Source organism: Carcharodon carcharias, chromosome 32 (genome assembly GCF_017639515.1).
Source record: "Carcharodon carcharias isolate sCarCar2 chromosome 32, sCarCar2.pri, whole genome shotgun sequence".
NCBI lineage: Eukaryota > Metazoa > Chordata > Chondrichthyes > Lamniformes > Lamnidae > Carcharodon > Carcharodon carcharias.
This window is the reverse complement of record NC_054498.1, coordinates 6,677,243-6,701,168: the sequence shown is the minus strand read 5'-3', so window position 1 is coordinate 6,701,168 and position 23,926 is coordinate 6,677,243.

Sequence of the window (23,926 nt, the reverse complement as noted above, 5' to 3'; positions counted from 1 at the left end):
ATATTTAAAAAGGGTGACAGAACAAGTCCAGGGAACTACAGATTAATTGACTTCATATCCGAAACAGGAAAGATAAAGATAATTACATAGATGTATTAGAAAAATATCTAGAAACTGAAAATATAATAAAGATTAATCAGCACAGATTTGAAAGTGAAGATCATGTTTGAGCAACCTTATTGAATGCTTTGAGGCAGCAACAGAAAGGGCAGGTAAGAGTAATGTAGTAGATGTAATATATTTGGATTTTCAGAAAACCTTTGATAAGTTGCCTTACCAGCTAAGACTTGTGATTAAAGTCACTGCATACAGAATCAGGGGACAAGTAGAAGAATGTGAAGCAAGCTGGCCACAAAGCTGAAAATGGAGTTAAAACCAGGTCTGATTTTAACTCACTCAAAACCCATAGGACAGAATTTTATGGCCCCATCGCAGCAGGTGCAGGGCCGTAAAATGCAGTGAGCTGTTCAAAGGTCCACTGACTTTGGCAGGACCGGAAGATCCATCCTGGGGAAGGGGCCGTAAAATTCTGCCCATTCACTTGCAAAGGGTTAAAATCGGGCCCCTGGGTATTAAAGATAGTTTCCCAGACTTGCAAAAGGTGGTTTACCATAAGGCTGGGTGCTGGGACTGCTGTTGTTCAATATTTACATAAATGGTTTGAATTCGGCAATCGGAAATACAATTCAAAATTCGCAGACACCAACTGTAGTTAATACAGAGGAGCACTGTGACAAAATACAAGGTTAAATTTACAAAGTGGTCATGTAGTCACCAAATGATCTTCAATACGGGCAGCTGATTCCTGTCCAAGTGTTCAGTCACCCTAGGGCCTCGATTTTAGGACTGGTTGCAGTCAGGCCCAGTACTGGACCCAGTACTAGTTTCCAGCAACTTTCCCACAGCCGATGTTAAATTTGCAGATCTGTCATTGCCAGATTTCTCCCTCTCTCCCTTTGAAGCCCACCATCACCACCTTCTTAGGGAAACAGGGAGAGGAGTGATAAATGCTGGTCTTGCTAACATAGTCCACAAACTGAGAACAAACATTTATGTTAAGCCACACAGTTTAACATTTAAAATTGTACAGTCACTACATTATCACTATGGTGATGTAATGTGCTGGGAGTTCCTGTTACTGACTTCCAACAACAACAACTTGCATTTATATAGCACCTTTAACTTAGTTTTAGAAAGTCCCACGGCGCTTCACAGGAGTGTTATTAAACAAAATTGGACACCAAGCCACAGGAGATATTTGGACAGGTGGACCTAAAACTTGGTCAAAAGAGGTAGGTTTTAAGGAGAGTCTTAAAGCAGAAGTGAGAGGTAGAGAGGTGGAGAGGTTTAGGGATGGAATTCCAGAGTTTAAGGCTGAGGCAGCTGAAGACATGGTGGATCAATTTAGCGCAAAAGAAATTCTCACAGCAATTCAGCTCGGACTAGATAATGGTCCTAGTGCTGGGATAGATCTCCCTGATGGCTTAGTGGGCAACCGAACTAATGTAGAACGATGCTGGCTCCCACAAATCAGTAAAATGTCGTTGCTCTGTGTTGAGTTAACTGGACTCAACCCCCAGGTGGCAATCGGAGTGATATAATTGACCTCAGTACCCCTGGGGTCGAAAGGAAGTAAACTAGTACCTGCTCCTGAGCAGTAAGGAGTGGGCCAAACTGTGAAGACTTCCATAGGTGAATAACTGCCTCTCACTCACAAAAGAATGACTGACGTATCAGAGGGATGACAGAATCCGAGGACTGAATCCGAGAGCGATTCATTGGGATTCTGGAGAGGGAGGGTCAGGAGCTGAGGTGTAGGGATTTGTTAGAGCTTGTGTAGTGGGCCATCTGTTTCGCTGTGGGGTAAGTGGTGTCAAAAGAACAGTGAGGTTCTTACCAGGTTTGGCTTTGGATTAATGACAAGTATGAAATCATTTTTAATATCAATTAAACCTTCATCAAAGTGAGCCAAACTCTTTCCTCTGTATGTTTGCTTTCCTTCTGCTCAAAGGAGTTCCTTCTGACGCACACTACACCCACTCTCTCCCCCACAGAACTGCGGGGTGGGTTATTTCAGACCTCACCCCCAGGTTTCCAGAGAATAACTGTGTCTGTCAGAGCTGTCAGCGTTGCTTCCTGTGTCTGCATAAAGCCCAATGCTCTGTGGATCCATGTACAGCCGTGACATTTGCTTTTTTTTTAAAGAAAACCAAGTGCTTTTACTGCAGGGTAACATTTGATTCATGCAAATGTACAGCTGAAGTAGTTAAGAATAAAGGGTTGAAAGTCCCAGACTCTTTTGAAGAGGCTTAATTATTTGTAATGGAAAAGAAGACATTTGCAGCAGCTCAGCAAGGCTCCTTCGACAGCATGTAGCAAACCCGCAGCCTCTAGGACAAGGGCAACAGACACGTGGAGAAACTACCATCTCCAATTCTCCCTCCAAGTCAATCACCATCCTGATTTGGAACTATATCGCCATTACTCCACTATCACTGGGTCCCTATGACGGTGCCTTTGCCAAGTAGACTGTTGTGGTTCATGAAGGCAGCTCACCACCACCTTCCTCAAGGACAATTATGGATGGGCAATAAATTCTGGCCTAGCCAGCAATGCCCATGAATAAATTTTTTTTTAAAAAATCCCCACTGGAGCTGTTTCTGCTGGCATGTGTTTCTTTAATCAGAAACCTGCTCAGTCAATCATTGGAGATCACAAAGCGTGTCAGATGCGATCCATGGTCATGGGCTAGACATCCCTAGACCATTGGGTGGTACTGTCACCTCTGAGCCAGAAGGCTGGGGGTTCAGGTCCCTCTCGAGAAACTTAAACATGAAAACCTACGCTAACGCTCTTGATTCTCTGAGTTGTAGGCTACGATTGATGGATTATTGTGTTTGAAAGATGACACCTCTGGCAGTGCAGCACTCCCTCAGTACTAATCCATTGGAGTATTAAATTACACTTCACTGGCTGTAAAGTGCTTTAAGATGCCATGAAAGGTGCTATGTAAATGCACCCCTTCCATTACTGGCTCTGTTATTATCAGGTCCCTAACTTTAGCACCATTCATTTAATGTTTTATAAACAATATGAGATATATAAAGTGTCTCAGATTTAATATTCTGAATTGGCACCGAGAATAAAAAGTAATTCTATTTCATGGCTGTTCCATTGTCCTCTAACTAAAAGTAGGCCTGAGGGTGCCATGTATAATCATGTATTGTTATTGTTAAGCTCTTAAAAACTGTTCCCAGTTTATTGAACAATGAAAATGTCAACAATGACAGTATTCACTGTTAGGTAGAGGTAGGAACATAGGAGCAGGAGGAGGCCATTCAGCCCCTCAAGCTTGCTCCACCATTCAACTAGATCATGGCTGATTGTCTAGACACCTCAGCACCATTTTCCCGTGCTACCCCTATATCCCTTGATGTCATGAGTATGTAGCAATACTAATGCTACATACATTAGCATTGTATATCTCCGTCTTGAACTTACTCGATGTCTATGCCTCCACAGCCGTCTGGGGTAGAGAATTCCAAAGATTTGCAACCCCCGAGTGAAGAAAATCCTCCTTATCCTGGTCCTAAATGACCTGCCCCTTATTCTGAGACTGCGTACTCTAGTTCTAGACCTCCCAGCCAGGGGAAACGTCCTTCCCACATCCTCCCCATCCACCCAAACATTTTGTACGTTTCAGTGAGATCACCTCTCACTCTTCTAAACTTTAGAAAATACAGGTCCCGTCTCCTCACTCTCCCCTCATAGGACAATCCCGCCATCCCACAACTTAGCCTGGTCAATCTCTGTGGCAGTCCCTCAATGGCCAATATATCCTTCCTTAGGTAAGGAGACCAAAACTGTACCAGGTGTGGTCTCACCAAAGTTCAAGACAATCGAAGCAAGACATCTTTACTCTTATACTCAGATCCTCTTGCAATAAAGGCCAACATACCATCTGTCTTCCTAAATGCTTGCTGCACCTCCATGTTAGCTTTCAGTGACTCAGAGGTAAAGGGGGACAGGAGGTCAATGAGCAGGAGATGCAAGGGTTCTCCCTCATTAAAAAAGAAGGGTTTAGATGGAGAATCAAGACTCTAGTATTATAGGTCATCTTCATGGTCATTGACCTAATTTTTTTTCCTCTCTCCCCAGATGCTGATCAATCAGCCTGCTGAACGCTCCTGGCAGTTTCTGCTTTCCAGCATCCTCAGTATTTTGCATTTTCTCCAGTATTATGCTGTAAAGTAAAAACAGAAAATGCCGAGAATACTCAGCAGGTCTGGCAGCATCGGAAGAGAGAAACAGAGTTAACGCTTCAGATCCATGACCTCTGATCAGATCCCATGTTGTACTCCTAGCTCAGGGAGTCAGGCTTTCCAGTGTTACCCACATCAGCTGAAGTTCCACAACAGCCTTGGAATGACTCAACACTGAAACAAGCAAAAATATACTGTGCAGAAACCCAGGAAAGACTTACAGGAATATAAATGTTTGATACTTGCAGGACATTATTAGAATGTTGCTTGGTGGAAGTAAACTGCATCTTAATAGGACAAGACATATAAACCTGCATTTGAAGAGCCCTCTGAAAGTCTCTATTAGATGAAACAGCTTTCACATTATTGAGCTCATTAAAGTCACAGTTTGATGTATTCACTTCATTGTTAAAAAGTTTACACCTGCAACAGGGATTCGACAAATTACATTTTGCTAGGGCCACTCACATTCTGCGAGACATTCCCATTTATGTTTTTCAGCATTTGGATTTATTATCCAAAGCTATTATCTATAAATATAAAAGAGTCACTGATAAATCCAATCAGGAAATTCAGGCAAAAACATTTTAACCCAAAGAATACTCTGATCAAGAGGAGTAGTTGAGGTGAGTAGGGTGAAGCTAGACAAGTACATGAGGGAGAAAGGATTAGAAAGATTTGCTGATAGGGTGAGATGAAGTAGGTTGGAAGTAAACACCGGCATGGAGCACTTGAGCTGAATGATCTGTTTCTGTGCTGTAAATTCAATGTAATTATTTTTGTGATAAGCGACGATTATTTTAAATAATAAAAGATCTATGTTATTAACTCCAGCAAATAGCTAAAAAAGTAAACTTGTACAGTGAGAGTCAGGGGACTATTCAACACAAGATGCTTCACAACAGAGGCAAGTCCAGAAAATGCAGATTCTCTGTTAAAATACGTTTCCCCCAAGGTTTTAATAGGACTGTGATCTGCAGAAAGTACCACAAATTAATACACTGAATTTCCAAGTGTGTTGAAGCAATTTAATTTTTGAATAAATATCATTCATTTCTTTATCGAACAGGGAGCTGGGATTACTTTAGGTCACAGTGATGTAAATCAGGAATGAGGAGCTGCTGCAGCATTGACTTTGAACTTTCCAGTTTCATTTGCTTGGGTTCAACAAATTAGTCAGATTTCAATTTGATCTGCGTGAATCCTACTGGTCCAGAATTTTCCCCTCTCTTACTGAAGCAAGCCGGGTCCTTCTTTCACTAGAGCCTATGTTAGTGTGCACTTCTACTTTGTGGAAGTAAACTGGCTATTTGACTGCAAAGGCATCACAGAGAAATCTGATCCTGTCATCACCCGGTATCTGTCCTCACATCATTTCTTACAATGATCAGCTGAGTCCTCATCCTCCCTCAAGGCTTCTGATTCCTATTGTGCAGCCTGTATGGCTGCTTAACTTACCATCAGCAAAGTCAGCACCTTTTAGGGATCAAAAATGCAACCTTACAATTTTGGTGTCTCAGCTTCACGCTGAATAGTGAATTTACCGGCTGACCATGTGAGGTGCATTCTCTATATGTTGCCAAAGTCTTTGGTCACCACTTCCCTACACTCTGTTCTGTCTCCCTTCCCCTTGCTCCTGTTCCCTTCACCTCTGCCCTGTCTCTCTTCCCTACACTCTGCCCCCTCCTCCCTGCACTTTATTCCTCCACCATGACTCTCTGCCCTGACATCCACCCTGCATTGACCCTCCATCTTGCTTGTAGACCCTGCCTCTGCTCCTTACCCTCTCCCCTCTCCTCCCTGCGCTTTACCCCTCGACTCTGTCTCTCTGCCCTGCCCCTCCCTCCTCACTGCCCTCCGACCCTCCACCTTGCCTGTAGATTCTGTCCTTCATCCGTACACACTACCCCCTCCTCCCTGATCGATGTCCCTCCACTCTGTACACTGACCTTCCCTTCCTCCATGCCCTCAGCTCTGTCTCCTGCACTCAATATCAGGAGTCTTCCTAAGCCTCTCCCCACATCCATCCTCTACGTGGATATTTGTCCCCTACGTGCAGCTCAGTACAGTATCCATGCAAATCCATGCTCTTCCCTCATTCCATACAGTGTCTTCAGATGTCTTGTTATGTAAGAGGTGCCTTATAAATTTTAGTTGATGTCAATTTTATACCAAAAATAAACCATTTCATCCTCTTTAATTGGTATCTGTAGAGAGGTGTGTATGACACTATTTATTGCCTTCTTGAGAAATTCAAATTAACCAAATGTCAGATTTTTACTGAATAAACCTCATTATTTTTCTGTCACACATCGCATTATCATCGATGCATGTGCCTTCTTTCTGGCTGAGATCTACGATTCCAAAGAGGGAAACAAAGCTCGCTGTTTATATACGCTGCTCAGATTTTCATAATCCTTAGCATCAAATCTCTGCCTCAGGAAACTTCAATGCTTTCTGCTTTTATTTGCTCTAATATATAAAAGATGAAAAGGCCAGAGAATAGAAAATATTAACGGTCCGCTGCTCGTTCAAAACTTTCTGTCAAATTCATAACAATACAGGCCCTCAACTTCTTAACTCTGGGTTGGCCACAAGTTGGTTTGTGGAAGAAATCTCTGAGGCAACTATCTGTATACCTCAGTGACCAGTACAGGCTCATTGGGCTGAATGGCCTCCTTCTGTGCTGCAATGATTGTACGACCCTCTGATAATCTTGCTTTATGCAGTGCTGCTTCAGGGGTAAAGGGGCCTATTTTGTGAGTGACTAGATGAGAAAGTAGCATTAATGTTCATTGGCTTCTTCGACAGCACCCCCCATATCCGCAACCTCCACCAACTAGAAGGACAAGGGCAGCAGGCATAGGGGAATGCCACCAACTCCAAGCTCACCCTCCAAGTCACACACACACACACCGACACTGTCCGGACTTGGACCCAGGGTGGCCGTTCCTTTATTGGGTCAAAATCTTGGAAATCCCTTCCTAAAAGCACACGGACTGCAGCACTTCAAGAAGGTGGCTCACCACCAACTTCAGAAGGGGCAATTAGAGTTAGGCACTGAATGCTGGCCTCACCAGCCTTGTTAACATCCAGGAAATGAATAAATAAAAGAAAGCGTGTTACTGTTGCCACACCAACTATACAGCCCAGAAGTTCATGGTTGGGGTCGCTGACCTTTACCAAGCTGTCTGATCTCAATTAGAGTAGAATTTGACAGCACAGAATGAAGATTGACCAGGGGTCTCAGGAATTGAAGATTAATCTCCAGTGAGCAATCTTAGAGGTGTGAAATAATTTGTGCATTTCTTTCACTTTCTTTGAACATTCTGGCCTGTTAGCTGTTAAAACTTTGCTGTTGGAGGGCAGCTGGGGAGATGCTGCTTGACTGAGATCAAGAATCATTTCCGATCCCCCTTTTTCCAGTAATTTATCATTTTAAAAAGTATATATATATTTTAAATATATTTTTCTTTTCCCACCTATTTCCATTATTTTTAAATGTATTTCCATCCATTGTTTTATCTCTACCTTTTAGCCTATTTCGATCCCTCCCCCCACCCCACCCCCACTAGGGCTATCTGTATCTTGCTCATCCTGTTTTCTACCCTTAATGTCCCCATTAGCACATTCCTCAGCTAATATCATCACTGTCAATACCCCTTTGTCCTTTTGTCTATGACATCTTTGGCAATCTCTTCTTTGCCTCCACCTATCACTGGCCCCCTATCCAGCTCCACCTGTCCCTTAAACCAGCTTATATTCCACCTCATTTCTATATTTCTTAGTTCTGATGAAGACTCATACGGACTCGAAATGTTAACTGTATTCCTTTCCGCAGATGCCGTCAGACCTGCTGAGTTTTTCCAGGTATTTTTGTTTTTGTTCAAGAATCATTCAGTTGGCTAAGGAACAACCTATTCACTTTGCAATTGGCTGTGAGAAGGTGAAGTGGGGGGAGTGCATGAGGTGAGGTCACTTGTGTTGGCTGACTAATGATGGGAACATCAGGGCAGGGCAGCTAGAGGTCATGAAATCTGCCATAATACATCCAACCAGTGTTGTCAAGTTTCTTTTTCCTTTCATGGGATGTGGGTGTCACTGGCAAGGCCAGCGTTTGTTGCCCATCCCTAACTGCCCTTGAATTGAGTGGCTTGCTAGACCAGAGGACAGTTAAGAGTCAGCCACCTTGTTGTGGGCCTGGAGTCACATGTAGTTCAGACCTCCTGGTCTAGAAGGAAGGCAGATTTTCCTTCCCTAAAGAGAATTAGTGAACCAGTTGGGTTTTTATGACAATTGATATTCCAGATTCTATTATATGAATTTCAAATTCCACCAGCTGCTGTAGTGGGATTTGAACCCACATCCCCAGTGCATTGGCCGGAGTCTTTGGATTACTAGTCCAGTGACATTACTGCTACACCACCATCTCCCCAGGTTCCACTGAACTAAGTGGGGGAATCAACATTCCCTGTAGGAAATTGTGCACATGATGATGTGGAGGGAATTCTTCTCGCAACCCTGCTAATAGGTGGGAACAAGTGGAGAGGCCAAAACAATTCAGGTGGTGAGGCCAACTTCCACAAAACAGCCTGACCAGGATCTTCCTGATCTCACCAGGACCATCGCAGCTTGCTCCCTCCCTGTCACTGTATCGGAATTGTTGTAGGGTCAGATTTACAACCAATTGTTCTGCTTTCCACCACAAACTGTTGTTGCATTGACTACCTTTCTTTTCCTTCGAATATTGAGGGAGACCTGCACTGCTGGATGAGGCATTAAAACAGGCCCCATCGGATGTAAAAAATCTAAGGCACCATATGAAGAACAGCAGGTTCCTCCCCTGTCAAATATTTAACCCTCAACCGATGACCCTAAAGCAAATGAACTGGTCATCATCATATTATTGTTTGTGGGAGCTTGCTGTGTACGATTCGGCTGCCACATTTCCTACAATACAACAGTGACTACGTTTCCAAAGCATTTCACTGGCTATAAAGTGTGTTGGACCATCCTGAGGTTGCGAAAGACAAGATTTTCTTTCCCAACACATTTGTTTGTGAAGACGAAGGAATTCCTTGTTACACCCTCAATTCTGAATGCTCTTTTGGAAATAAACCTTCAGTTTATAGCCAGCGGTTAAGTACACAAAACATTACACCCGTTGTTAGCACATTAACCAACTTAAAGGTGCGAATGAAGTCGTGGGATGATGTATGTGTCAATTATGTTTGAAAATTAAGAGTTTGAATCAGTTACATCTGTAGCAAGGAGCTCGAAAACATTCAATTATTTGACGGACCGACTGAACTAAATGAGGGACTTCAACACAGTCAGCATTCCCAATTTGTCGTGTCCACCATCAACAAAGTCTTCAAAATAGGTCAACTTATCCTTCATTGCTGGGAGAACTGTCTGCCATCGGTACAAAAGCAAAATGCTGCGGTTGCTGGAAACCCGAAATGAGAATCAAACATGTTGGAAATACTCAGCAGGTCGGACAGCATTTGTGGAGAGAAACAGAATTAGCGTTCCACATTGAGATGACCTTTCATCAGAACTGAAGAAAGATAGGAAGGTAGGAGCTTTCAAGTCAGTGGAAGGGGAGAGGGGGGGGGGCAGGAGGAACAAAAGAGCAGGTCTGTGATAGGCTGGAGAGCAGGAGAGGTTAACTAACAAAAGATTTAATGGTACAACAGCCAAAAGGAGTGGCAATGGGCATGGTAAAGAAGCAAGGGTTGGGTCCAGATGAGGTGTGAATGGCTACATAGCAACCATCTGAATGCCACATGAGAGGATAAAGAAAGAAACAAGAGAAGACTGATGCTGTCAATGAATTGCCATGTATTCTAGGCCTTTTGATCTGCACCATCTGCACTCATACCTGGACTTCCGCCTTTCAGAGCACAGCAGGTTGGAGACACATTTCCTCCCCTTGTGTAATTTATACAGAAGTTTAACCTTTAAAGACTGTTATTAGGCCTGGCAGACAGAGAACGCCAGGGTAACTTTGCTTATGAGGTGCTTTAGACAATAGCAAAGCAATCCTCTTCAGAAATCGTTGTATAATAATATTACTCTTGACAGAGCATGCTGTGAGCATGATAAACAGATATTGTGCTAGAGACACAGATTGAGTTCCGTGGGAAGATAAAAGTGGGTTGTGGGAGTGGCCTTTGACTTGTGTCCTGAGGTCGTGAATGGCGCTACAAAAATGGAAGTCCTTCCTTTCTCTTGTTCAAATGCAGGACAGGCCATTTTTATATGGTTAGGAGGTATCTAGTTTCAGATTGGGCATTTATTGATCGTTAAAAACAAAAAAAAATAATTTTGCTGATGGAACTCATTTGTCTAGTCTGAAAATTAATTAATTTTCTCTGACTCATCTTATTTCACATTGACTGAAATAAAATGTCATTTTCCATTTAAGGAACATGCAAACAAATCAATGTAACAGTCAAGGGTAATTAGAGCCTTTTACATCCTGTTAATGTGGTACATGTGTCAATTGAGTGCTGGTGGGGCATGCAGCAATCCTTTGATCAAGTGTGGTTGCTTTCCCAATTTGCTGTGTCCCGAATCTCTGCTTTTCCCTTCAAGAGGGAACTGGCAAGTTCTTGGAAGGGGCAGGTTTGTTGGTCTTTCACTGCCCTTTAGTTTCCTATACCCATGTGGAGCTGTGTTACTAATGACGTTGCCAAGGGGCACAGTCTCAATGAACATAGGGAATACTGCTCCTCAGGTTGAATGAGCATGCATCAAATTCGACAGTGGGATCCCACCATTGCCACACACAGAGTGAACTCCTGATTTTAACCATGCCGCTATAGTCTCCTGTCAAGTGCAATCTAGGCATTTCGCTGGAGTGAGAGTGAAAACCAGAGGTTCAGTCTCTCTCTGCTCAGGTACCTTGGGCCTTGGTGACCATGGGCCTCCATGTTAATCTTGCTCTGGAGGTGTGGGTCATCTTCACCGGTGATGCATTCATTCAGTTTGCAAGGCCCTTTAGAAAGATTATCCTTTGTCCACCTCGATCTCCCTCGATAAAGGTCCAATGGTTTTATTTAAATAGAATGCTTTCCACATGTGGTTTTGGAAAAGAATATAACCTGATAGCACTCCCTTTACAGGGAGCAGACTCTTATTTCAATCAAAAAGCCATAGCTGGGCAAGCCATGAATGGAGACTTGTTTGCTGAGCTATGGTTTATAAGAGGTGGGCTACAATTGTGTTATTAAGAAAAGAATTTATATATCAATAGCAATGAGTTTCCTGTTTCCCATGTAAATTATCAATGATGACGCATGCATTGAAGTAGTGATTCAACAACTTCCAACTGAATTTAGAAGATTTATTTTGAGAGGCAAATCATTGAGACAAAAATGCTATTTTTTTAAAAAGAAAATGTAAACACTGTGGTGCCGATTGTAAAGTTGGAGGGATCAGATATAGCACAAGCCTTGAAGCAGACAGAGTACTCAGGAGTCCAGGTTCAAAGAGACCCAGTTGATCTTAATGGCCATAAATCTTTTTACCTTGACCAAGCATTTGGTCAGTTCTGGTCTCCTTATTTAAGGAAGGATGTAAATGCATTGTAGATGGTTCAGAGGAGGTTTACTAGACTGATACCTGGAATGAGTGGGTTGTCTTATGAGGAATGGTTGGACAGACTTGGTTTGTTTCCACTGGAGTTTAGAAGAGTGAGGGGTGATTTGATTGACGTATACAAGCTCCTGAACAGCTTTGACAAGGTGGGTGTCGAAACTGAACTAGGGGGAACTGTTTTAAAATTAGGGGTCGCCGTTTTAGGACAGAGATGAGGAGAAATTTTTTTCTCCGAGGGTTGTGCGACTTTGGAACTGTCTGCCTCAGAAGGTGGTGGAGGCGGGGCCACTGAATATTTTTAAGGCAGAGGGAGATAGGCTCTTGTTAAGCAAGGGAATCAAAGGTTATCAGGGTTAGATGGGAGTTGGGAAATCGAAACACAAGAAGATCAGCCATGATCTTATTGAATGATGGAGCAGGCTCGAAGGGCCGAATGGTCTACTCCTGTTCCTATTTATCATGTTCTTATGTCAGCGGCAGGATCAGGAATTCAAGCAGAAGGACAGCGGGAATCTGGGAAGTGGCAGGCCACTGTCTCAAAAACCACAGGTTGACCTGGGTAAATGGCAGGAGCGCAGAGTGGGGTAAGTTGTTGCCCGTGTTTTACTTCATCCATCTCAACCCCAGCCTCACCAGGTCAATTTCCGACAAGTGGGATATGTTAACATAATATATCTGAGCTGGAAACAGAGAGTACAGAACAAGTCACGCAGTGTCTGCTCAGTTCCAACCTGTGGCATTCTGTTGAAAGATTCATACCTGAAACATTAACCTGTCTTTTTTCTGTCAGATGTTGGTTGACCTCCTGTTCACTTCCACTATTTCCTACAATTTTTTAGAAAGAAATGTACTCACATAGTAATTATTTTGCTTCAACCCACAGTGACTTGTAATTAATCACAGTTAAAAAATATTTTATTCAGTTGCAGCTTTGACTTCCTTAGCATGTGCAGTGACAGTTCTGGATTACATCTAAGTCACACAGGCACTTGAATCTGTCTCTTCACTCTAGTGTATATTACAAAGGACAGAGATAATGTCTAAACTGTGCATCTTAATTAGTTAAAATATGTTTTCTTTTTCTATGTTTCTATGTATGAGGAGAAAGTGGGAGCCGGCAGTTGAGTTGGATGAGGCCTACTCCTGCTTCTAGTTTCTATGTTTCTATGTTTCCTCAAAACTAATTTCATTTTTAAACCCTAGATGTCCATGTACGTTGACCTTCATGTTTACATGGAGTTACGCAAAATCTGCAACTCAGAAGAGGCTGAAATGGTCTATCCTATGCTAATGCACCACACAAGCTTCGACCCCCACCTCCTCACCCCAATTTGAACTCGGGAAGCGAAAGTAAGATTTCAGAATGTGCGGACAGCGTCAAATAGAGGGAAACGAAAATTTAACACAAAGGAGGACTGCGGCAAAATATAAAAAGGCACCAATACACTTACTGAATCGCCATGTAATTGGCATATGAACGTCAATATGGAGAGGTGTGAGGTGGAAGAATAAGGAGGTCATATTCTCCTTGGAAAATAAGGGTCTAAACGGGGTGGGGAAACAGAGCGATCTGGGGGCACAGATACACAAAACACTGAAAGTAGTGATGCAGTTTAATAAGGACATAAGAGAAGCAAACCACTCACTGAAACTTGTTTCTGAAGGAATAGAATTGAAAAGCAGAGAAATTGTGTTACATTTATATTGAACACTGGTTACAGCACACATGAGAGACAGCTTTGTTCAAAAAGAATTTACCAGGATGATACCAAAGAGAGGGAATGTAACTATTAGGAAAAATTGAACAGACTGGGGATCTTTTCTCCAGAAAAGAGAAGGTTGAGAGGTGACCTGAGAGAATTCTTTAAGATTCTGAAGGGCTTTGATTGAGAGACGTTTCCACTTGTAGGGGAAACCAAAACCAGGGGACAGAAATATAGGACAAGATCTTACCTGCGTTGGGCAGGAGTGGGCGGGGGCTGGGACGGGCGAGAAGACGATCGCCACCTGCGATCGGCTGCACGCCTCCATTTTATGTGGGCGGGTCAATTAAGGCCTGTCCAGCGTGACGCACGGCCAGTAGCGCTCAGCACTGCCTGTGCGGGTGGGGGGAGGAAGGAGAGTTGAAAGAGCTGCCTTAGGCAGATTAAGTTGATAGTACAAATTTTTAATAAAGGAGGAAAAAAAATGACTTAAACATGTCCCGTCATGTGACGTGTCTATGAATTGTGCAAAATTTAATTAATTATTTTATAAAAACTTCAGGAACCCTCACCCCGCCCGCGGATGAGGTTTCCTGAAAAACGTGAAGGTTGCTTGGGGCTCTTCACCTGCCCGCCAGCCTTAAGCTTGGATGGGCAGTGTCGCTAACAACTTTAACTGTTTTTTTTTAATGGCCTTAATAGGCCATTGACAGTTCGGCAGGTGCGCAGCTGCCTCCGGTGTGCGCCGCCAAATAAAATATCGGATGCACGGCTGATGTCACTGCGCATCAGTTTGCATGTCGGTGTGTTGGGCCCACCCCCGCAAGCTGACGGCAATATTCAGGCCATAAGACAGCGACCAATAAATCTAGTCAGAAATTCAGTAGAAACTTCTTTACCCAGAGGGTGGTGAGAATGTGGAACTCGCTCCCACAGCGATTATGTTTAGGCGAATAGTATAGAGGCATTTAAAGGAAAGCTATACAAAAAAGAGGTGGGGGTAAAGAAATAGAAGGGTATGCTGATGGGGTGAGATGAAGAGGGTAGGACGAGGCTTGTATAAAGTAAACACACCAGAATGGATTTGTTGGGCTGAATGGCCAATATCTGTACTGTAAATAGAAAGTAATCTCACACCTATCGTCTCCCTTATAAGCTTGTTTCACTTCCCATTAAATGCATTTAGAATCTGGATAGAGAAACAGGGTCCAATTTATTCAGTTGTCTAGTCTCTTGCATTTAGGATGAAGCAAGTTAAGGTTTGGGTCCTAAAGCAGCTGTTAAGGTCAATTATTAGCATACTGAAGGAGCCAAGCACCTGTTTTAGGCAGTCACCAGAGATGCCTGTACAGCCCTAAGGAATCAGGCATATTCCTGATGCTGTTCCAATGGGACTGCTTAGTTCTCTAAGTGACAGCTCTGTACCCACTTTCCACACCCCTTCACTAACACTTCAAAGGCTGCAATGACTCAACCCAGATACAACCCTAAATTCTTTAGATTAGTATTCAACCAACTGAGGTACTTGTCTTCACGATAAAGAAGAAGAAAACTGACGGATGTAGCTTGAAGCTAACATCCATTATAGATTTTCTCTCAGGGCTGATATTTCCACATTTTTATATCTGGCTGTATCATTCACCACCAAAAGCTTTTTTTACCAACACCTTAACAGCTTCTAGTGAAAAGGCTGAAAATTGTGGAGCTGTGAGTGGTTCAGTGCAGGGAGAGAGAGAGAGAGAAATATATATGCTTTCTTCAAGCACTACAACTGCCAATGTATATAGCAGTTAAATCGCAATTGGACAAAGTGTCCTCTCTAAGCAATGGGGACTGTAATTCAATGGGATCTCTGCTATGCACCTGAACAGCCCTTTTTTTAACATCTTACCTGAAAGATAGCACCTTCAACATGCAGCACTCCCTCGGTATCGTATGTGCTTGAGGCTTAACAATGAAGGTTCATGTTACGCTCTTGTGACTCTGAGGCAAAAAATGTTATCAAATGTGTCAAACTCACACTTTAAAAAGGTGATCTTTTTCATGTTTATTTTCTATCGATATTCGATATTCTGAAGATCTCCCCAGTAGGATCAAAAGTTGTGAATGTAATCTTATTAGGCAAAGTATCTTATGCATCCTGTGTACATAGAAACATACATCAACGATGGATAGGAAAAGACTCACTGGTGGAATTGAATGACCCCGACAGCAAGGTTGGAGGCGGGGGAATTTAATCAGGTGGGAGGGTGAGATGGTGGGGATCCTGCCGTTTTCCCATCTCCACCCAATTAAATCCAGCAGCAGAAGGGGGAGTTGCCAGGCAAGGAACCTGAAAAGGAATAAAAACAAAGAAACTGCGGATGCTGGAAATCCAAAACAAAAACAGAATTACCTGGAAAAACTCAGCAGGTCTGGCAACCTGAAAAGGAATCTGACCAAGGAACCCAGAGGGGCACTGACAGCCAACTTCCTGCCCTTTATTCTGACTCCCACTCCAAGGAGTGACCATCGCTCCTTGGCCTCTGGTGGGTGCATTACTGGTAGTAGCCAATGCTCCCAGTGGCGCTGATGGGCAATAGGGAAGCACCAGCCTCCGATAAGTCAGCAGATCTACAAAGGGCAGGATTTCCACCCCACCTCCCCACCCCGACCTCCGTGTCCTAAATCCCGGGGAAGGCCCGACACTGGCACAAGGCTCCCACTGGTTCTCCATAGGAAACATAGGAACAGGAGTAGGCCATTCGGCCTGTCAAGCCTGCTACACCAATCATTTAGGTCATAGCTGATCATCTACCTCAATGCCACTTTCCTGAGCTATTCCCATATCTCTGCTTGTCTCCAGCCAGTAAGATCACCATCAGCAGCATGAAATTCCATCCACTGGTCTACTCCTCTAGTCCTGCACAATTGCATTGCCTTGTGAACAGTCCCTGTCCTACCCAAAGGCCATGTGATCGCCTGGATGAGGCAAGAAAATAGATAAAACTCAGGAAAACTTCTGGAAAATTCCTCTCTGACCCCAACAGGGGATTGAAACTAGTCCAGGAGACCACTTTAGTCCTGGTTAATGTTATACAGTACCTACCTCATGGATAAAGTGATCCCCTCCCCTGCAGAAACAGGTTCAGCTGAGTTTTGAAAGGATTTAGTGAGTCTGCAGTTAATACATAAGATGGTAGCCTTTTCCACAGGTCCACCATTCTCTGGGTAAAGAACCTTCTCTAATATTTAATCTAATTAGAACTTATGATTGTGTAGCCTTGCTCTGAGTATGCCTTGTGGCACAGTGCACATTATTATTCATGAAATGCAGTCAAATCTGCCAAACCCATGATGAACTTAAATTTACATTTTTGTCAGACAACAGGATGAATATCAGGCAGCTAAGACTTTATTATTTCCAATAATAATAGAATTGCACAGTACAATTGTACAGTAATATTTGCACCACACAGGTGCCAGGCAATGACCATCTCCAACAAGGGAGAATCTAACTATCTTCCCTTGACATTCAATAGTATTACCATCATTGAATTCCCCACCGTCAACATTTTGCAGGTTACCATTGACCAGAAACTGAACTGGACTAGACATATAAATACTGTGGCTACAAGAACAGGTCAGAGGTTGGGAATCTGCATTGAATAACTCACCTCCTGACTCCCAAAGCCTGTCCACCATCTACAAGGCATAAATCAGTAGTGTGATGGAATACTCTCCACTTGCCTGAATAAGTGCAGCTCCAATAACACTCAATAAGCTCGGTACCATCAGGACAAAACAGCCTACTTGATTGGTATCCCACCCACCATCTTAAACATTCATTCTCTCCACCATCGGCATAGAATTGAGTGGCATCAGTGTGTACCATCTACAAAATGCATGGCAGCAACTTGCCAAGTCTCCTTTGACAGTACCTTCCAAACCCTTGACCTCCATCACCCAGAAGGATAAGGGCAGCAACATGTTCCTTTCATGTGTAAATGTACTGAAATAAGCAAGTGATATTGCCAGAGCAAATAATGGAAGTAGCACTGATGCAATAGGACTTTAAGTAGATAACCAACTTCTGAAATTAATATCCAATCAGTTGTATAGGAAGCATTGAACTTATTTTAAATACATGATGTAACTCATGTTTTGAATTATTCATATATATAATACTTAAAGAAACGTATGGTATGTCTATCAAGATCTTTGGATATAATGGTTCTCTCACACAACTAAGGAGGATGGAAATTAGACTACAGTGTGAGAGGATGGGCTAACATTTTGAATGAATAGATGGTAATCTGTGGGCCTACAGTTTCCCCATTGGCTGGAGTCCTGGTGGCAAGGGTGGGGGCTGTAGAGAGGTTTGGAGAATTGGGAAAAGTATCACCATGAGCTTCCCCTCTAAGTCACTCATCATCCTGACTTGGAAATATATCGCCATTCCTTCACTGTCGCTGGGTCAAAATCCTAGAACTCCCTCCCTAACAGCACTGTGGGTGTACCTATGTCACATGGACTCCAGCTGTTTAAGAAGGAGGCTCACCACCACCCCCTCAAGGGAAATTAGGGATGGATTACAGATGTTGGCCTTGCCAGCGATGCTCATGTCCCATGAAAGAATAATAAAAGTAGAAAAGGAGGCCATTCAGCCCATGGTGTTTGTGCCATCTATCTTTGAAAGAGCTATCTAATTAATCACATCACCATGACCCCCCTGCACTCACACACACCGAGACTCTTTCTCTATAGTCCTGCAAGTTTTATTGCCTTTTTAAGTATTACTCCAGTTGCCTTTTAAAAGTTACCAGCAAATCTGCTTCCACTACCATTGGACCTGAACAATATTTTCTGAGGATGTTGTAGGATGTCTTGTGTAGGAGATTTATAAAGATCTTCATCATGCTGTTTAAATTAAAAATCAGACTATACTGAAATATGTAAATAAAGTATTAGACCTGAGAGCAAAACGTTAAGTAAATTATGTTCCTTTCATGTGTAAATGTACTGAAATAAGCAAGTGATATTGCCAGAGCAAATAATGGAAGTAACACTGATGCAATAGAACTTTATGTAGATAACCAACTTCTGAAATTAATATCCACTCAGCTGTATAGGAAGCATTGAACTTCCTTTAAATAAATGATGTAACTCATGATTTGAATTATTCATATATATAATACTTAAAGAAACATGTGGTATGTCTATCAAATCTTTGGATATAATGGTTCTCTCACACAACTGAGGAGGATGGAAATTAGACTGCAGTGTGAGAGTATGGGCTAACATTTTGAATGAATAGATGGTAATCTGTGAGCCTACAGTTTCCCCATTGGCTGGAGTCCTAGTGGCAAGGGTGGGGACCGTAGAGGGGTTTGGAGAATTGATCCTGAGGTCTCTAGACTGAGTCAGGACCCAATCTGACTCTGCAGTTGAGTGAAAGGGGACATTCACCACATTCCAGGATGTTGTCAAGACGAAAGTGCTCAATAGCTTTTTTGCAGGAATCAGTCTTAAAAATATATCTTAATAACCCATAGCTGCGCTCAAAACATTAAAAATTCACCAGGTGGAAGCAAAACTGGATGTATATGTGAGCTTTCCTCATGGCCAAAACAGTGACTATATTTCAAAAAATACTTCATTGGCTATAAAATGCTTTGAGACATCCAGTGGTCATGAAAACCTCTACATAAATACAAGTCATTCTTTTTTTTAGTGTCAAGAATGCTGATGCAGTACCCGAACGTGTAGCCTGCAGTATTACTCCAGTACTTCCAGCTGAAGGTCTACCTTCAAGACACAGTCAGCACTCAAAGAACACTAAACAACAGTCTCCCATAAGGCAGCGTCCCAGCACAGACACTTTTTAACATCTACATAAGTGACATGCCCACCACATCATCACAAAAACTTATTTACAGCAATGATATCTTTCCAGGATATGGATGCCATGTTAAACTCTGTCAAAAATGGCTGAATATTTCTACAAATGGAGGCCACAGCCAAACTTAGCCAAGTCCATCATCTCTGCATTCCACTTTGAAAATCATATGGCACACGGCACCCCAAATGTCACCTTCTGTGAAGAAAAAGTGCAACATGACCCAACTCCCACCTATCTTGGAGCGATCCTTGACTGCTCCCTAACTTACCATCACCATCTCTGAAAGACTACTGCAAGCTTGCTGGCATAAATCGAAGTTTAAAAAACCACTGTCCTTCATACTCCTGCCATAGCTCTGGTTGTGTTGACAGGAATAGAGTATACAAATAGGGAAGTGTAGTTGCAACCGTACAAGGCATTGGTGAGACCACACCTGGAGTACTGTGCACAGTTTTTGTCCCCTTACATGAAGAAGGATGTAGTTGCATTGGAGGTGGTTCAGAGGAGGTTCACTAGATTGATTCCAGAGATGCAGGGCATGTCTTATGGGGAGAGATTGAGCAGTTTAGGCCTATACTCGCTAGAGTTTAGGAGGATGAGAGGAGATCTAATTGAGGTATATAAGATACTAAAGGGGATGGACAAAGTAGACGTGGAGTGGATGTTTCCCCTTGTGGGGCATTTTAGAATGAGAGGCCATAGTTTTAGGCTAAGGGGTGGTAGATTTAAATCAGAGATGAGGAGGAATTACTTTTCTCAAAGGGTTGTGAATCTGGAATTCACTGCCTCAGAGTGCAGTGGGTTCGGGGACACTGAATAAACTTAAGGAGGAGATAGACAGATTTTTAATTAGTAACGGGTTGAAAAGTTATGGGGAGAGGGCGGGAAATTGGAGTTGAGGCCGAAATGAGATCAGCCATGATCGTATTGAATGGTGGGGAGGCCTGAGGGGCTGAATTGCCTACTCCTGCTCCTAGTCCTTATGTTCTTATGACAGTTGAATACTGTGCACCCGTATGGACCTCAAGTCATCACACCAAACTCACTGACACACAACTTCACTCAGTAATGAGGATAATCTCTGGAACTCTGAGATCAACTCCAGTTCAGTGGTTACCAGTTCCTTAAATAACACCTCTCTCTCCATTGGACCAGATGAAGCAACACGAAGAGAAATAATTCATCTTGGCAGCAACCTAGATGTCTCCATCCATAGAGACCTTCAAGATCTCTCCCAGCTCAACACACGGCTCTGCAAAACCCCCTCTGGACATGAATTGAACACTTCCAATTTCATAACACTGATGAAAGCTTGGGCAGAAAACACCCTCCCCAATAAACACATTGTCTCCAACTCAACACTTCAACAGCCAGGCTTCAATCTCCCCCAGAGCATGTGGACAACCCTCAATAGAAGTGGCACTGCTAAGTACCAAGTAGCAGACTATTGATGCAATATAAATGCAGCCTAACATATTCAGAAAGCATCAGACAAATTACCCAGTGAAAGATCACCCAATGAGAGGTTAGTGGCTGGATTCCCTTTCTCTTCTGCTGGGTACATGTTTAGCCCACTGAACTATACAGACTGTTACAGACAGAAGGGGGGTTAATTTAAACAGCCCTGATTTCTCCTCTCACCACCCGTCCAAGAACAGAAAGGTGTTCTTGATTTTGATTTCCCCCTTTATAAGTGGTGGCATATTTCCCAACCCCTCAGTTTTGGTGTGATCCAATTTCTGTTAATAACCCCACAGCAAACTTGAGACCGGGTAAACTCAGAGGGCAGAACTTTGCCGCGGGCTAGCAGGGGGCGGGGCCCACTCGCCGACACATAAAATGATGGGGAATGATGTCGGGCGGAACCCCCGATGTCATCCCGCCCCATTTAAATTTTCAGGAAGGCGGGGGCACAGCCAAATCAGCTGTGCGCCCGCCAACCTGTCAATGGCCAATTGAGGCCATTGACAGGATCATTGAAACAATTAGAAGACCTGCCCGTCCAACATTAACGTTGGCGGGCAGGCCAGGAACCCCGGCAGGCAATAGAGAAAACATAAAACTTCATCCATCAGCAGGATGAGGTTTCATGTAGGGATTTAAAAAGTTTAATAGACTTATAATGTAAATTATGAACATGTCCCATCCATGTGACATTGTCACATGAGGGGGACATGTTAGAGAATTTTTTTTGTTCTAATTTTCATATTTTTAGAAGTGTCAGTGATCTCCCTGAGGCAGCACTTAGCCTCAGGGAGATGTGTGCTCTATCATGCACATGCACAAAAGAGTGCACTCTTGCTTTTGAGGAACTCCCCCTCTGCCCGGTGGGGCCTGCTTCTCCAGCAGGGATTGGCTCCCCACCCGCTGGAGATTGGGTCAGGCCCACCCACCCGGCAGGCAGAAAATTCTGCCCAGGGGGTTAGTTTATTGGCACACACTCGTATGTGGGGGGGAGGGTTGCAACATACAATAAAAGAGGAGGATAGAGAAAGAAAGATTTACAGGGCAAAGACCACAGAGAAAAGAATTATTGTTTCCTGTGAGTCCAGAGTCAAAGTCCAATGGTGTATTCCTTCACAGAGATCAGCAGATTGAAAACTTTCACAATGGGATAGGTACATAGAGATGAATTAGTCTTGTAGGTGATAGTATAGAAATTCAAAGTTTGAATAGAAACAGTTTAGATCGAGGCCAGGCATTCACCTGGAGCGAGCCCTTGTTCTGAGCTGCTGCTTGCTAGGAGGAAGATGGCAGTACAGCAAGACATTGTAACTGGTTGTCCCAGCTGGTTTTTTTTTTGGGGGGGGGGTGGCAGGAGAGGGTCATGTGACTCCTACCTCTCCTCTTTGACCCTTATCTGGGTTCTTGAAAGTTTTAATGTTTCAACCACTAAGAATTTGAAAGGAGATTGCAGGGTCCTTCATCCTAGCAGACTAGTAGTCTCCAATGGCTAGGCCTGGTTTAGGAAATGTAGATGGTCTTTGTATAATTTCCTTTGAATCTGTGTTCTGCAGCACAAAGGGTCATTAGCATCTCTTCAGAGATAATAAGGTGTCAGTTTCTCTGATACTGCCACAGACAGCTCCTTTTGTTGAAAGTCACAGCCAGACATGCCTTCAGGCATTCTAAAGTCTTTGCTCAGTTTTTAGGAAGTTATAAAAGTCTTAGCTCCATTACACAGACCAAATTAGTGTCAGTTGTATGCCTGGCCTGGACTCAAACAGCAGAGTTCAGCATGTGAAATGGTAGCACAACTGCAGGTTGTACCAAAGTCCTTGCATTCAGGACCTGAAAGGCAGCCAGTGTTCCTCAAGCTGATTCCCATTTAATGATCTCTGCTGCATTTGTGTGCGTTGAAAGCTAGTGTATCTGTGTGTCTATGTGTATGCTGGTGTATTTGTGTATGTGTTTATTGGGGCAGGACTGGGTTTGGCTGTGATGCTGCTCACAGTTGAAGCCGTGATCTTGCAGTGTAATGCATGAAGATCAGCCACTTCAACAGCTGTTGGTTTCAAGATGTGTATCCGACCATGAATCTCGACTTTCAGGCCTCAGCAAAGGATTACAAGATGAGACCGATCATTACTTATTAATTTTTTGATGCTTGAACTAAACTCATACATAATTTCACAACCAAGTCTTCCTACTTTTCAACTGCAGTGTTCCATAAAACAGAACTAACTCGAAACACACAGCTACTACCAAAGTTAGTGACCAAACTTTCGTTAATAATCAAGAGATAACATTCCTTCACTTGCACTTTTCGAAGACATATGATATTTAGTGTTTTGCACAGTTTCTCTACATTTAACAATCTTGCTGAATGAGCCAACATAATATAGTGTGGGAACAGGGCTCTATATAACCTGAGCTGTTGTACCATTAACAACAATAAGTGTTATCTAGGTAAAAGAGTCAAAACGGAAGCCCAGACAGCAACCCAGTAGTTGGGTTGGGATTATCGGCTGGATAATAGTTTTTTATCTCTTTTTTGAAATGATCAGGTTGGTTCAGTTTTGCTTCTAAGTCAATGGGGTTAAACCCCACTCCAGGGACTTGAGCACAAACTGAAGGCTGACTCTTCAGTACAGGACTGAGGGAGTCGGAGATGTACTGCTGGAGGCGAAGGAAGTGTTAAACTGAGACTCTCTCCGTCGGTTCAAGTGGGTGCAAAACATCTCATGGCAGGTTTTACAAGGATTAGCGGGAGAGTTCTCCCAGTGTCCTGACTGATATTCCTCCTGCAACCAACTCCACTAAAACAGGTGACAGAGTTAATTATCCCAGTGGGGCTTGTGCGACCTCCATTGGCCCAAACTAGCTGTATGCTTACAGCAACTAGACCACGTTTTCGAAATCATTAATCGGCTGTGAATCCCTCAGGAGTAACCCGAGGATATGAAAGGCGGCATAAAAATGCAAATTATTTCTTAGAAAGGACATCTTTGTAGAGTTTTGTGCTCATTAAAGTG